Source organism: Magnolia sinica, chromosome 6 (genome assembly GCF_029962835.1).
Source record: "Magnolia sinica isolate HGM2019 chromosome 6, MsV1, whole genome shotgun sequence".
NCBI lineage: Eukaryota > Viridiplantae > Streptophyta > Magnoliopsida > Magnoliales > Magnoliaceae > Magnolia > Magnolia sinica.
In genome coordinates, this window is record NC_080578.1 from 163,976 (window position 1) to 182,100 (window position 18,125).

Genomic DNA, 18,125 nt, shown 5'->3' on the forward strand with positions numbered 1-18,125 from the left:
AATCTGAAACCTGTTGTGTGAGATCGGAGCTTTCCATAAAGTTGGAAATAATGCTTGGATCTTTGGCCTAAAAAATTGGACAATTTCATGCTTTAGTTGGCCCATGACATATAAGGTTAATTGATAATTACTCGGTTTTGTTTCGTAGCAGTCATTTGTTTTGATATGCTGTGAACCGCATAAGGTGTGAAATGGTCTGATAAACAGTGAAGCTCACCTTATGGAAAGCTCAGATCTCACACGTGGAATGTGCATGCCTGTGGTATATGTATCTCCCACAAGCATGTGGAATTAGTGAACCTCGAGGATCTAAAAAATTCTCCCCTAATGGTCAAATAAAATAGAGATGGATCTTCACACTTCAATCTTTCATGGCCAATGTTTTTCTTCTTCCTCGAACCCTAAAATACATTATTTCTTAGCTCTAATGCGAAAAAGTATCCATTCCATTGGAAAACAGCCAAATTTAGCTAGCCTTGGAGATTGGAGAGATGAATCTTGCTCTGTACCTCTAGGGAAATTAACCAGAGCATGAGTAACATGGGAAAACTCCTTGCATGAATAATTTTAGCACTTAACTCATGTAAGATGTACATCAGACCACCACTTACCCAATGTTTACGAGTGGAATACTCCCATTAGAGCTTGTGTCAGCCCCAATCTTGAATCTGCTTTCAACAATTAGACATTTCAAATAATATGCTTTGGAGGAACGCAGCCTGTCCAACAAACTCTGATTTCAGCTACAGTATTAGTGGAGTCCCCACATAATTGAGTAAAGGCAAAAACAAAATCACCCCAATAATTTCTGATCATTCCTCCATAGCTGCTACCTGATTTCCCTCAGCAGGCCCCATCAACTTTATTTTCAGTAGACCATGAGAGGGTTGTAACCATTTTCTTAAACTTACTTTTCTACCCGAACATGCTTAGTTTCAGCATCCAAGTTTTGGGTTGATAGTTTATTTAAAAAGCTGTAATTATCAGAACAAATCTCTTTCTTATCACAATCGTGGATCAAAGAAGTGAGATGTCTAGTTACCAACTGTGAGGAACCAACTTCGCCATCGTACTTTCCCGGGTTACGTTCCTTATAAAACTCACAAGAGATTAGGGATGGCAATGCACCAATAATTCAACTGATTTGTGGAAGAAGCTTCATTGAACCATAAATGCAATGATTTTATAGGGGGCTTGTGATGTAGAGCGGGTCGCAGACAGTTTCATGGCCAAGATGGATCAGAAAAGGCCTGGTCGACGACAGAAGTGATCTGGACCGTCGGACCTTAGATTGGGCGTATCTCGCAATCCGGAATGAGTTACCTAACGTAAAATATATGATTTTGGGGTAGAACGAGCTACTTTAGCCAACCAACCCTACTACGCCGGGTTATGCAGCCCGGAATTGTGAAAAACCCCAGGATCGATGGTCGTTTCCCTGCTTTAATTTTGTTTTTACTATAAATAGTAAGTTTTAGTTTGATTATAATTCTTCATCTGTCAGGCTTTAGGAGTTGCGTCCAACATGAAAAGAGCTTAGAATAAATAGGGGAACGGTTTGGTGAAGCCAAATAGGACACTTACTATTTTTGGCCGAAAACCTTGCGCATTAGTAGACATCACGACCGTCTATAAATAGTAAGTTGCGGATTCTAGGAGTTTTAATTGTAGTTTGATTCTAATTTCTTTCCCATTGCTTGGTACCCCTATTTAAAGGGTTGTGAACTCGTTTTTAGTCATCAATTAATCAATTTCGAATTTCTTAGAATTTATTTCTATTTTTCTGCTTTCTTTCCTCGTGGATTTGAGAAGTCTCTGTGAGGAGTCCAGAGAAGCTCCGTGGATTCGGAGTAGTTATCCTCATTGCGTTCATCCCTGCGTCAATTGGTATCAGAGCGAGGATTCTCCTCGGGCCGATGGCAAACAACGAAGGTATGAATCAAAATCCTGTGGATGGTGATCCAGGGATTCGTTATCTTTCGGAAAGAATAGAAGCTTTTCTCCGGGACAGTCAGTTGACTATGCAAGGGCTGTAGACAACTCTCGATCGTCTTGCAGATGCGCTACTTCCACCCCGAGCCTTAGGCGGTGCTCTACCACCTTCGGTTGCTCCACCACCCATGGTTGCTGTACGACGTAACTCCGATTTTCGTAGAGCACTACCAGTGGCAAACCGTAGGGCTACACCAGATGATTCAAGTTCTAGCGACGAGGACCTTAATGAGGATTTTGCCCGACGACCAATCCATGTAGGTGATCATCTAGATCGTGCTGAAAAAGACTATTGAGGTAAGGCTGAACTTTCTAGTTTTAACGGTTTATTACGTATAGAAGATTTTCTCAATTGGCTAACTGAAGTAGAGAGGTAGCGTTTAAATTAAAATCTGGTGCTTCTGCATGGTGGGAGCAATTATAACTCTCATGAGCCCGTCAGAACAAGGCGCCCATCTCATCATGGCCACGGATGAGATGTCTTCTTCGATTACGATTTCTTCCCAAGTGATTATGAGCAGATATTATTCCAGCAATATCACAATTGCCGACAAGGAAATCGTTCGTCACAGATTACACCGAAGAATTCCAACGGTTGGTTACACGAAACGATCTGTCAGAATCTGAGTCACAGAAGGTGACATGATTTATAGGTGGGTTGCGACCGACAATTCAGGACCGAGTTCAAATGTACCCAGTCGGGACCGTGGATGAAGCAGTTCAATTGACGGGTAGGCAGAAACACAACTTCCAAGAGCTCCTGCTCGTCCATATCCTTCAACTCAACCCCCCATGACGGGTCCCACGCAGGATCTAGTGCTGACACGAGGAAAAGATCAAGTAGGAGAACGTCCTCAACCTCTTACAACTGCAAACCGTGATACGGGGAGCGGCTCATTCAGACCTTAACATGCAACACCCACAACAGCAGGTCCGAGTAGGATTCCAAATCCTTATGCTCGGCCAAGGTCGAACAATTGTTACCGCTGTGGCCAACCCGGCCACTTATCAAACACTTGTCCTCAACGTCCCGCAACACACTTGACTATAAACGAAGGGGGCATTGAAGATGAGGCAGTAGAAGAAGACCATGGCTTTGATGAATATGAACAAACTACTGAAGAAATAGCAGGTGACAATGAAGTGACGGGCGAGGATCGTGGTGAATTTCTAGTTGTGAGGCGATTACTGTATGCCCCACAAAAGAAATTACATCCACAGCAACACAATATATTTCGTACTCAGTGTACTGTCAACGGAATGGTCTGTGATGTGATCATAGATAGTGGTAGTAGTGAGAACATCGTCTCAAGAGTAATGGTGGATAAGTTGTAGCTACCAACAACGAAGCATCCTTTCCCGTACTCAATTGGCTGGATAAAAAAAGTGAATGAGACCAAGGTAACTAAACAATGCACTATCTCATTTTCAATTGATAAAAATTATAAGGATCAAATACTTTGTGACGTGGTCGACATGGAAGCTTGTCATATGCTATTCGGTTGACCCTGGCAGTCGGACCGTGATGCGACCCATCGGGGACGAGATAATGTCTACATATTCATCAAGGATAGTCGAAAAATAATCCTTGCCCCTATGGCACTAGAGAACCACCCTGAAGCTTCTAAAGTGGAGGGGAGTTTCCTCTTGACCATTCGAGATTTCATGGAGGAATCCAAGGAAACTGGCGAGGTATACGTTGTAGTGGTGAAGGGCGAGGAAGAGGAACCCTCAAACATCCCTCCAAGTTTAAGAGTATTGCTAAACGAATTCAAAGAAGTCTGGCCTGAGGATCTACCTGATGGATTGCCCCCCATGAGGGACATCCAACATCACATATACCTCGTCCTAGGGGCTAGCCTGCCCAACCGCCCTCATTATCGGATGAGTCCGAAGGAGTGTGAGATACTTCAGGGGCAAGTGGAGGAATTGATCCGTAAGGGTCTCTTGAGAGAAAGCATGAGCCCATGTACCGTACCAGCATTATTAACGCCAAAAAAAGATGGAAGCTGGCGCATGTGTGTCGATAGTCGGGCAATCAACAAAATTACCATCAAGTATCGGTTCCCAATACCACGGTTGGACGACAAGCTCGATATGCTAGAAGGGGCCAAGGTATTCTCTCAACTAGATCTAAGGAGCGGGTACCATCAGATTCGTATCCGACCCGGTGATGAGTGGAAGACGACATTCAAGACTAAGGAAGGGTTGTATGAGTGGCTGGTCATGCCCTTCGGCCTATCAAACGCACCAAGTACTTTTATGCGTCTAATGAATCAAGTTCTAAAACCGTTCACTGGCCGATTTGTGATAGTATATTTTGATGACATATTGATATATAGCAAGGATGAGGTGGAGCATAGGAAACATCTCAGGCAGGTGCTGCAGGTCATACAAATTAACAAGTTGTACCTCAACTCGAAGAAGTGTAGTTTTTAACTAACAGCCTGTTGTTTCTAGGATTTGTTGTAACGTCTACAAGCATTTATGTGGATGATGAAAATGTGCGAGCTATTAGGGAGTGGCCGATCCCGACAAACATTTATGAGGTGAGGAGTTTTCACGGGTTGACGACCTTCTATCGTTGATTTGTGCAAGATTTTAGCACCATAGTCGCGCTTACAACAGATTGCGTGAAAAAAGGACCATTCCAGTGGACCAATAAACCTAACAAGAGCTTTCATGAGATCGAGCATTGTTTGTCTACAACACCGGTCTTGGTGCTTCCTAATTTTGACAAATTGTTTAAGGTTGAGTGTGATGCTTCATACGTAGGAATTGAGGGAGTATTATCATAGGAAGGTAGGCCGGTAGCTTTCTACAGCGAGAAGCTCAGCGAAGTCCGAAAGAAGTGGTCGACTTATGAGCTTGAGTTGTACGCAGTTGTTTAGGCGCTGCAACATTGGCGGCATTATCTGATTCAAAGAGAATTTGTTCTATACACTGACCATCAAGCATTAAAGTTTATTAATAGTCAGACTAACGTGAATCGTGTGCATGCTAGATGGGTTGCGTTTTTACAGGAATTCATGATCATTCTGAAGCATAAGTCAGGGCAGAGAACAAGGTGGCTGATGCACTTAGCCGTCGTGCATCACTATTTGTTACGATGAGCAACAAGGTGGTTGGCTTCGACTATCTCAAGGAGATGTATGCCAAGGATGAGGACTTCAAAGATTTTTGGGTGAAGTGCCAAGAAGGTCATCCTAGTGACCTTCATATACAAGACGATTTTCTCTTCAAAGAAAATTGATTGTGCATCCTCCAAAGTTTTCTGAGGGAGCAGATTATTCAGGAGCTACATGGAGGTGGCTTCGGTGGACACCTTGGGTGAGACAAGACTCGAGCTCTTGTGGAAGAGAGGTATTACTGGCCGCAATTAGTACATGATATGGGAAAAGCCGTACAACGTTGTCATGTTTGTCACACTTCCAAGGGACAATCTCAAAATACAGGTCTTTACACCTCGTTACCTATGCCTGACGGTCCTTGGGATGATTTATCAATGGACTTCGTGCTTGGTCTCCCACGAACACAACGTGGTATGGATTCGATGTTCGTGGTGGTAGATAGTTTCTCCAAGATGACACACTTTATCCCATGTAAGAAGACCCTTGATGCAACACACGTGGTGAATCTATTCTTCAGGGAGGTCGTACGACTACACAGGGTCCCTAAGAGCATTACTTCTGATCGTGACACGAAGTTCATTAGCCACTTTTGGCGGACTTTGTAGACTTGATTCGATACACAACTTCAATTCGGCAGTGCTTACCACCCACAGACTAATGGGCAAACCGAAGTTGTGAATCGCACGTTGAGAAACCTCCTTCACTGTATTTCAGGAGAAAAACCGAAGCAGTGGGATTTGGACTTGTCTCAAGCAGAGTTTGCATTCAACAATATGGTGAACCGCTCGACAGGAAAATTACCGTTCCAAATTATCTATGGACGAGTGCCTCAACACACGCTTGACTTGATCCCTCTGCCCAAGCACCCAGGCAAGAGCATTGCAGCAGAACATATGATAGACAAGATCATGGGTATCCATGTGGAAGTGCAAACCAAGTTACATGCTTCGAACGAGAAGTATAAGGAACAAGCGGACAAGTACCGGCGACAAAAACGTGTTTGAGGTGGGCGACCGCGTTATGGTCATCTATGCAAAGAGAGATTTTCGACCGGGACGTACAACAAGTTGAAGAATAAGAAGATTGGACCCGTCCCAATTATTCGAAAGATCAATGACAACGCTTATGTTGTTGATCTTCTAGATGACATGACGATCTCACGGACTTTCAACGTCGCAGACCTGACCGAGTATCATGAGCCAACACAGGATGAGAACTCGAGGACGAGTTCTTTTGAAGTAGAGGAGACCAATTGACGTAGGGATGAACGTGATGAGGATAACTACTCCGAATCCACGGAGCTTCTCTGGACTCCTCGCAGAGACTTCTCGAATCCACGAGGAAAGAAAGCAGAAAAATAGAAATAAATTCTAAGAAATTCAAAATTGATTAATTGATGACTAAAAACGAGTTCAAAACCCTTTAAATAGGGGTACCAAGCAATGGGAAAGAAATTAGAATCAAACTACAATTAAAACTCCTAGAATCCACGACTTACTATAAATAGTAAACTTACTATTTATAGACGGTCGTGATGTCTACTAGTGCGCAAGGTTTTCGGCCAAAAATAGTAAGTGTCCTATTTGGCTTCACCAAACCGTTCCCCTAATTATTCTAAGCTCTTTTCACGTTGGACGCAACTAGTAAAGCCCGATGGATGAAGAGTTATAATCAAACTAAAACTAACTATTTATAGTAAAAATGAAATTAAAGCAGGGAAACGACTGTCGATTCAAGGGTTTTTCGCAATTCCGGGCTGCGCAACCCAGCGTAGCGGGGTTGGTTGGCTAAAGTAGCTCGTTCTACCCCAAAATCATATATTTTACGTCAGGTAACTCATTCCGGATTGCGAGATATGCCCGATCTAAGGTCCGACGGTCCGGATCACTTCTGTCGTTGACCGGGCCTTTTCTGATCCATCTTGGCCATGGAACTGTCTGCGACCCACTCTACATCAGTTTGATTAGCAACAAAAGGAACAACCATTGTTTTACTGAAAATACCCCATGCTTATCATGCCAAAACACCCTTACTCAAGAGATGGTTGGCACTTGCACAACAACATCTTGAAGCCGCATTTACCACCCATGCTGAGCAACAGTCCATTGAATTATGCACTGTAATGCCTTGGACACTTTTTAGAGGAACGCCTTGAGGTCTTTATCTCCATGACTCCAAGGCTGATTTTTAACATAAAAATTTCCATTAGGTGTCCGTATCCAAAATCATATTTTCCTTACAATTTCTGATTTGCATATCTGACTGCACCAGATCCTCCCCAAAATCTATACCTAAGTATTGAGTCAGCAATTCTACATCCCACGACCCTCGTTGAGATAAAAAAAAGCCATTTAGAAGCAAAATTTCATCATTATGGTATTTTTATTTGTTTAAATCTTGCAATGATGGATTTTGATTTTGTGAGATCATATGGGATGTAGTAACAACATGTTTCCAGTGATGCAAGCCTGCATCACTACTTCCATGGGAGTAGTGCCTTTCTTCATCTTGGGACTAAATAGGTATATTACACACGTGCAGAATGTGCACAAAGGACATGTCAAGGTTGAGGGTGGATAAACTGTTCATCGACTGTATATAGGAAGAATGTCTACAGGCTGCAGATTGATCTATAACTGCATTTCGTTCTAGAGAGATATGTGAAGCTTTCCAATATGGAATTAAGAAGCGGTATGTGAAGCTTTCCCATATGTTATTAACAAGCGATATGTAAGGCTTTCCAATATGCAATTAGCAGTCTACAACAGTTTTCTTCAACGTAAACTACACTAGGTTAATGAAGATGATAATAAGAACAGAAGGTAAAAAAATAAAATAAATAAAAATCATGCTTTATGTACCTATATGGATTTGAGAAAAGAAAACATTCAACTTTGTGGCTCAAGGTCTAATGCAAGCAAGAAGGATGAAATCAAGAGCTGGCTTCCACCACAAAAGACCACTCCCTTATAGCATTTGTAATGCTTCCAACACCATAATCATCCACTTGTAGCTATCTCGATCCATTCTTTACGAATTACGAATTCCAACTCTCATGCGAAACCCACTTAACAAACCACTAGGGCAACTAATATAGACTAAAAAATGGACTTCTTTGAATTGAAGTTTAGACCTCTCATGGCATGTTTACCTACGTCCTGTTAGGGTATGCATGATTCAAGTCGTTCGTCAGGTGGCCAAAAAATAAGAAAGTCACTCATGAGGTAGCCACCCATCTCACTTATTTGTGAAGTTGGCATGTGTTCCCATGTAGTTACTATTGTTTCCCTTGTTTAGTTCCCCAAATCACCGAAAAGATATTTAATGCATCCAAGCAATTGCCTGAGTATGGCAGGGTCATCTCTCCAGCTTACACATGGCAGGTTGAATTATCAATTGCATACATCTTATTAGGCCATGACAAGTACCACTTATTTTTCAAAAACAGGCCCCCTCGATAATCATATTTAAAAAACAAAAACAAAAACAAAAAACAGGCCATAGAGAATGGCTCTTCTATACTCTGGTTCCTCCCGTTCCAGCGTATCATCTCCCACAAAATGGTTGCCAAATATAATCAATAACCTAAAGAAAAGAAAGAGAGGAAGGCAGAGCATGCTATGTAGGTAGTCCCATGTCCAATGGATTCCAACAGACAGATTCATCCATTTACCTGGATAGCTTGTGTTTCAGCAACTGTTCCTTTTATAATTATACCGCTGAGGATGGGTCATGCCCTAGCAATATCCCAGGTTCAAAGATACTGTCCAACCACATGTGAGGTATCTCTAATTTTCACTTCTGAACTATTTATTTACCAGCCACACACACAAAAGTGTTGTAAAATAGATGTCTTAAATCTTGTTTATCGCGCTGCTCGATTAGTCGAAGGATTGACTCAACTAGTCGAAGGTCACTTCGACTGGTCGAAGCCCGTTCGACTCGAAGTTCAGCAACGATGTATTTGGGAATTCAAGGACGCTTGACCAGTCGAGGGACAGGCTCGACCAGTCGTGGGGGTTCTTCGACTAGTCGAAGCCCATGCTCGACTAGTTGAGGGTTACGCAGACGATGCGCGGTTTGTGCACGGACTGTGTAAATTTGAGGCGGTTTCTAGGAAGGTGTGTAAGTGGGGTTTCCTCATCTATAAATATGAGTCTCTAGGGCCATTCTGAGGCATGCTAAGAGTTTCTAAAGGGGTTCCAAAGGTTTCTAAAAGGGTTTTAGGGTTTCTAAAGGGTGTAGCAAGGGTGAGATTTAAGGTTGTTCGAATCGGGTAAGTCTTTTCTCTTTGTACTTTCTATTTTCATAGTGAATATCTGTCGCTTTGTGCCATGATTTTTTCCTACAAGGGTTTTTCCACCTTAAATCTTTGTGTTCTCTTGTGATTGCTTAGTACGCTTGGATTGTTATCTTAGATCCATATTTGTGTGATTCTGTGGACCAAATCCCAACAAGTGGTGTCAGAACTATCATTAGGGCACAGATATGAATCTGAGGGATAAACAATAATGGTAAACGCTAGGTATAAGATTGACAAGTACTCAGGGAAAAATAATTTTGAGATATGAAAGATTAAGATGATCAGTTTCTTAATCAAGCAAGGCGAAGAAGGTGCCTTTGAGGAGCGAAAGTTTACTATGACTGATGATGATTGGAATACTTTTGATAAGAAAGCCTTATCATCGATCCGTTTATGTCTCATGGATGAGGTTATCTCCAATGTCATGAGGGAGAAAACTGCGGCTAAGTTGTAGGCGAAGTTAGAGGACATATATGTAAAAAAATTCTCTGAAAATCGTTTACATTTGAAGTGGCGGTGGTATAACTTCAAGATGGTAGAGGGTGGAGATCTGGAGGCTCACATTAGCAACTAGAGCTGGGCATTTCATACTCGAACCGGTGGATCCGGCCCGATTCGAACAGAACCGATGGTTAGGATCGGGAAGCATAATCCAGATCCGAATTATTTTCAGATCGAATCCGGATAGGCCTTGTTCCGAACCGACCCGATCTGATTGGATTTGATTCGGACCAACCCGATCCGGACTGTATATGTATTAGTGTGTGTATATATATATATATATATATATACTTTTACTACCTAGTCTTTACGTTCGGCGCCAAAAAATTCCGCCTAATGTATACCTGAGCTCATCAACTCTATCTCTCTCTATCTCTCTATATCTGTCTCTCTCTCTTTGTATCTGTCTCTCCTTGTCTGTTGAAGAAGAAGACAAGTAGAAAGCTAGCTCGATGTCTTGCGGTAGATCAAATTCCTCACTTTTTGCCGTTGGGTTCTGGAGCTTTACGGAATTTCTCTGGTGGAGAGAGATATACATCGAGAAATGGTATATAACTATATACGGAAGAGAGAAAGAGAGATAGTCGTAGCAGGCATCGGCATAACGCTGTTTACGTTGTCTTGATAGTCAAACCCCAAAATTAGACGAAAGCGGATTGGCTGGTGTAATGTTAACAAGTTTTGTGGGTCTTATGTAACGCCCTGAAAATCGGGGGTCGAACATAAACTCAATCCACGAGTTCCAACGCATCACTTATGCAACATAAATAATGATGATTAAATGTTGTCTGTGTTAGTGCATTAATCATGAGTGAGATTATACCAAAACAGTAATTCATACTCCAGGTCAATTCATATAACGCAAGCGGAAGACTGAAAAATGTATATAAACGTGTATGAGTCAAAAGGATCACGATTAGTCTCCAGAGTATGAATACATCACTGAGTCACCATATGCATGTAATAGTTCAAAATAGTTTAACTATAATAATAAACCCTGTAGCCCCTTCGATCCGGATGGCCTAAGCGAAACCATCGGAGAATTGCATATATGAGAACTCATCCTGATCGTCATAGTAATCGGGCTTCGCCTCCTGAGTCGCATCGTCATCTGCAACTAAGACAGAATCTGGTAGGTATTCAGAACACCGTCCTAGAACGTGAGAGTGAGTGATCAACTTAGTGGAACCAAAGAGCAAAGGTTAACATGTTATCAATTTAGTCAAGCAGTAATGATAAAGCAGACATATCAGACATTCCTAAATACTCTTTGTAACATCTCGAATTTTCACGACCAGAGTATGTACTCGTGCCCGAGGAAACCAGGTGTTAATATTGTAAAGTGAGAATGTCCCAAGGACTTGTCCTGAGATTTTCTCCTATCGACATTACATTCAAATACACTTTAGATGGAAACCAGCCATAAGAATGATATTAACTGTCTTCCTTATCCCAAAAGAAAATAATCAAATTGTCAAAGGCTCTCATAATAGGAGCACAACATAAATTCCATGAATAGCAGAAACGCAAGTAAAACTAAATTCCTATCTTCTACTTTATTCGTCGTGTTCTTCCTCAAGTTGGTGATCCTTAGGTTCTTTCATCTGTTCGTCACCTGCATCATCTATACGGTTGGGAGAGGGTCAATGCCCTACTCATAGTGATGGTCATCCTTCAAGATTAACAATAATTCAAAAGTACTCATAAAAATAAAGTAAGGGTCTGATTAGCAAAGTATGTGCGGCTCATCATACGTAGTGATCATTATAATGTGGAATACGATTTATAGATAATTGGCTCGACCCGCATCCCATAACTACGGATATTCGCCGGCTTGGCCAACACTAACGTGGATTTATGCGAACGTCTCAAGGCAACACAACACGCGGTTGGGGGATTTACGTAACACGATATGTTCATGGAGCGCCTATTTGCGACATCCAATCCCGAAAAGTTGATGTAACACATATACCGATTTACATACATCGATTTGTACACCACGCCAGCCAACCCATGGAATTACGTGCCGACCAAGAGGGCCGCTACCCGTAATGCATTACGTCCATGATAGGATAATCGATTCACTAGTTGTGATACCTCATAACACATTACTTGTACTTATAAAGAATATAACTTAATCATGAAGAGTATAATTTGAATCATGAAGAATATAAATTGAATCATGGAGGTTTTGGAATAACAAGATTGATGCCCATGCCTTTAAAGATATACGACACAAGGCCAATATAATAAGAGAAGAGTGACAATGGTCAACTCAACAAAAGTGGAGTGGCAGAGCCAACTCCAAATATAGAAATGAGTGGCAGAGCCTCAATAAATTTGATAAGGCAAGGGCAAGGCTTGTATCCATAGCCTCACATAAATTTCGAGAAATTCACTTGTATTTGACATCATATCATAATCCCAAAAGGGCTAACAGTTGTAATGATATAAACTAAACCAATTGCTAGGATAATTCCCAGAAAACATGCAATCATAAAAGACAGGATAATTCACATCACTAAAGACATGAGATACATAAGATAATTCGTATCATAAAAAAAACATGAAAGAGGCCAAGTGAAACCAATAGGAACACAGGTAAAAGTCAAAATAAATAGATCAACTTAAAGTATTGTAAACTTAAAGGATAAAACCCTCACCTTGGTTCATTGACTTTTGCAAATATTCCTTATGGTTGGATTCTAGTCTAATTTACCTGTTTTAAGTCAAACTTCAATTAGACTCAATGTATCTATGGTGTTAGATTTTGGTCATACGAATTGTACATCGTTGGCTATGATTTTACTATGTTTAAATCAATTCTATTACCGAGTTGACTCGTGATAGCTCCTATTATGAGGAGGCTTTAGGGAGGACAAAGGAAAGAAGGAAGAGGAGAGCAAGAACCTGGACCGTTTGGGCGTTGTGAATTCGGATTTGCACAGCTGACCAGTGCTTCCTCCTTTCATAGGGCTGGTCGCACTTCGGACGGTCTCCTTTTTCTTTCTTTTCTTTCTTCCTCTTTTCTCTCTTACTCTTTTCTTTCTTTCTTTCTTTCTTTTCTCTTCTTTCCTTTCTTCTCTTTTCTTTTCTTCCCTTTTTCTTTTCTGGACTGCAGCAAGCCTGGGTGAACAGAGCTGCCGCTCGGCTGAAGCCTCTCTTTCTCCCCCTCTTTCCTCCTCACGTTTCTCACTCACGATTTCTCTTCTCTCTCTTGCTTTCGTTTCTTCTTCCTCCGCTGGACAGCACACTCCCTCTTATAGGTTGAGTGCTCAATCTCTAGCAGAGTCTCGTTCGGAGACAACTTCCACTCCTGCGCAGCGGGAGGCTCGGACGCACGTTCTTGTGCGTAAGGAAGGCTGCGGTGGGGTCTGTGGGGCCCGTACTCCCTGGCGTTTACGAAATCCATGCCTTCAATCAGCTGCGTGATGGAATTTCGGTCTGGGATAGGCCACTTCGACTTGCATTTGGCGCGGCCTCACGGAATTAAACATGCTGCGGTAGTTTGAACGCGGCAGAAATGGCTGTTGATGCAGGCATGTGTGCGTACATAGGCGCACTTGGTCAGCATGTTTCTGACAATTTCGAGCTCATCTACAAGATGGACGGTCTGGATTAACCAAGTGGTCCATGATGGTGGCCCACAACACCTCCTAAAACGGACAAGGCCCGTCCGTTGGGTGCGGCAACGAAAAACAGGGCATCTGGAAACGAGCCGGAGTCGGGTCAGCGTACGCTGACCGACCTCCCTGATTCGGTGCACGGCGATAGCACCGCTGTGGTGCACACGCATAAGCTCTGCGGGGCCCACTGTGCTGCTCGAGTGACAGATCTACACCGTCCATTCGTTTACCTATCGAATTTAAGGAATTGAGTCAGAAATTTAGACATATCAAAGGTCGGGTGGCCCTAGATTTTATTATTAAAGGTTAATCTTATTGAGTCAGTTTTACGATGAATCAAGGGCTTTAATTTTATGTGTACGGTTACATTATGGTACAAAGCCATGGTATAAAATTTCATATCCAACTAGTTGTGGGAACCATGTGATTTAACTCATGGGTCTATTTCAACAGTGTTATTGTATTTATTGCTAGTTTAGGAGTTTTATGAATGGGTGTCACTTCCGATGGTTAGATTAATGTCGGGGTGTAGGTGTAAGGTAAGAATGGTGAGATTTGAATTGTACACATGCATAGATCGTGCTACTCTTCTTGGTAACGCTCGAGGACTTTTCGACGCTCGAGCATCGAAAGTTTGGGGCGTTACAATCTACCCCTCTTAAAGAAAATTTCGTCCTCGAAATCCTTTACTCCTTGTTGTGGAATAGGGACTAGGTTGTTCTTCCCTCTGTGCTCTTCCACCCGGGGCACAGCAGTGCGATGAAATGAGCGTGATTACCGAGTTATTATTAGTCCCTTTCATACAGCAGGATTGGAAAGCTAAGGTACCTCCCTTATATCAATTCCCAAACAATGATCCATTCTAGGGTTGTCAATCCTAGTAAATCTCATACGATGTTACGGTTTTAGGTCACTTTAAGGGGCTCGTCACCTTATCAGTGCAGGCCTAGTGTACTTTTGTTGCTACATAAGGGCTCGTCGCCTCTACAAGGGGCTCGTCACCTTATCAGTGTAAGCCGACAACTCGAATACAGTGTCCCATACCACCGTATTCGGCTCACGAGTCTGGGTTGCTCACTGATCACTATGGGGAGGCTCGTCACCCCAGCGTAGGCCGACAGCTCGATCACGGTGTCCCATACCACCATGCTGGGCTCATGAGTCTTAGCGAATCGACGTATCAAGGTTTAAAAGGATTTTCACTGGTGAGTTTGGTACCTTAGATTCAAGCAGTAGCGTTCATACATGGTGAACATGCAACGGGTCAATCGGTTTACTTAACGAGCTCGATTAGTACGAGCGCACGTTGAGTTAATCCACATTAAGTACATAAGCACTCCGTGTGGCTTAACCACTGCCAACATCTCAAGTATGGCTCGGATTCATCGATCACGTCCTATGTGGCGAGGCAACCTTAAACACTAAATCAGAACCCGTTACCTATTACCTGGACTATTTCATAGTCCCAAACACATTCAATTATAACAGATAATCATACAAGCTAATCAGAACAGTAGTGGATCAACAATTCCAATCATACAAGCATGTGAGCATTTAACTTAAACATGAATTCACACATAAGCAGTGTCTAAGTAAAACAGACAAATAATATAAGTTACATGAGGAAATCATACACATCATTAAGGTAGTTGAGAATTTCTTCTCAACACCCATATAAAGGACAATTTATTACACACTTGTTCATTCAGACATTTCTACAAACACTTAGACTACATATTCCAACATACATGGCGTATGTTGGCGATAACACGTATTAGGGCAAATCCTTTCGCCAAGGAGTTGTTACACATACAACTAGCACAAACACACAACAATTAATCATGGCAAGCACACATTCAAATTTCATACGCATACGATATTTTCTACACATATATGGAATACACTAAACTCTATATAGTTCATATATATCAGAAACGCGATACAAACATCGCATTTGGCATGTGAAATTGCACCCACATCAATAATAAACTATTAACCGACATTGAAAGCCTTGAAAACCATAACCTATATGTTTATAGTCTGCACTTTTCGCTGGTAGACTTGTAACGAACTCAGTTTTAAAGATAAGTCTTTGTCTACGGCAGATTAACAACCTATAGCATAAACTAGGCTAGATATTTCATCTATTACAATAGTTGAAAACCCTAAGACAAGTTAGGGTTAGGTTTTCTTACCTACTTACGGAGTCGAAATCGCCTATATAGCGATACAGGAATGACGGTTGAGTGCGTGGAGTAGCGGGATCGAATCCCATGAAGAATCTCCAACTCTCACTCTCACTTTCTCTCTTTTCCCTTCTCTTTTCTCTTCTCTCTCTCCTAGGGTTTTATCAAATTCGTATGGGGTGTGAGGGAGAGGGTTTAAGGTCCTTATATAGGCCCAGGTTTGATGGGAATGACCCTAGGGCCAAGGTATACTTAGGTTATATCCAAATACAGACCGTTCCGGTCCAATAGAGCACTTCTGGTGGCCCCTTTTCCACGAGCGGTCGGACTTAAGCTCCCTGACCATGGATCTAGGTCAGGCTGAGTTTTTGTTCTGATCGAATTTACAGATCAGCCGTGGCGGATCAGTTTCAATTCAACGATCATGGTCACTCGATTAGGGCCACAAGTACATCGACATGTGTGGGACATTTCTCCTGATCTGAGGGTATATTTGGGTCAGATTCTGACGGTCTGAATCCTTATATTTGGCCCGTAAGCGACACGACTCAGATTACTTTAATTCAGATTTTATTTCTAAATATTTTCACGTTTCTCACACACTTTGCTCCAGGCTCAAGTTGTGCATTTCTAGACACAATTAGGACTTGATTTCCAAGGGGGTTGTCATGTCCAGTAATGCAGTCATAACTGTATAGTTTCGCGGTCATCGGACTTTCGACGTGCGGTCCAGGTCCGATACGGAGTTTCAAGATGCTCCCGAGAGCAACTGAGTTTTTAGATGGATTATAGATTTCAGGGTAATGTAGCGTCAATGATTCTGCACGTTTTGGATCTTGCAGATTATATTTAAAGTGATTAGTGTTAATTTCACAAGTACTCTAGTTTAGCACTTGCTAATATTAACCTAATTTCCAAAGGATTTGGTCCTGGGTGATTTCTGCCTGAGGTGGTACTCGGGTCCTTTGTAACGCCCTGAAAATCGGGGGTCGAGCATAAACTCAATCCATGAATTCCAACGCATCACTTATGCAACATAAATAATGATGATTAAATGTTGTCTGCGTTAGTGCATTAATCATGAGTGGGATTATACTAAAACAGTAATTCATACTCCAGATCAATTTATATAACGCAAGCGGAAGACTGAAAAATGTATATAAACGTGTATGAACTAAAAAGATCACGATCGGTCTCCAGAGAATGAATACGTCACTGAGTCATCATATACATGTAATAGTTCAAGATAGTTCAACTACAAAATAAACCCTGTAGCCCCGTCGATCCGGATGGCCTAAGCGAAACCACTGGAGAATTGCATATATGAGAACTCATCCTGATCATTATAATAATCGGGCTCCACCTCCTTAGTCACATCATCATTTGCAAGTAAGACAGAGTCTGGTGGGTGTCCAGATCACCGTCCTAGAACGTGGGAGTGAGTAATCAACTCAGTGTAACAATAAAACAAAGGTTAACATGTTCTCAATTCAGTCAAGCAGTAATGATAAAGCAATACAATCAAACATCCCTAAGTACTCTGATTAATGCAAGGATGAAATATAAGCATGATGCATGCCCTCGCCTACACTCCCTCGTGCGACACCATCTTACGGTCGCGGCATGCTTTCTTCCCTCTGTACTCTTCAACCTGGGGCACATGCAGTGCGATGACATGAGCGTGATTATCGAGTTATTATTAGTCATTTTCATACAGCAGGATTGAGAAAGCTAAGGTACCTCCCTTATATCAATTCCCAAACAATGATCCATTCTAGGGTTGTCAATCCTAGTAAATCTCATACGATATTATGGTTCTAGGTCGCTGCAAAGGGCTCGTCACCTTATCAGTGTATGCCTAGTGTACTCTTGTTGCTACGTAAGGGCTCGTCGCCTCTACGCAGTCTTAGTGTACGTTCGAGATAACTAAAAAGGGCTCGTCACCTTATCAGTGTAGGCCGACAGCTCGAATACAGTATTCCATACCACCGTATTCGGCTCACTAGTCTGGGTTGCTCACTGGTCACTACGGGGAGGCTTGTCACCCCAGCGTAGGCTGACAGCTCGACTATGGTGTCCCATACCACCATGCCGGGCTCATGAGTCTTAGCGGATCGAGGTACCAAGGTTTAAAAGGATTTTCACTGGTGAGTTTGGTACCTTAGATTTAAGCAGTAGCATCCATACATGGTAAACATACATTGGGTCAATCGGGTTACTTGACGAGCTCGATTAGTACGAGCGCACGTTGGGTTAATCGACATGAAGTGCGTAAGCACTCCGTGTGGCTTAACCACTGCTGACATCCTAAATACGGCTCGGATTCATCGATCACGTCCTATGTGGCGAGACAACCTCAGCCACCTATTCAGTACCTGTTACCGAT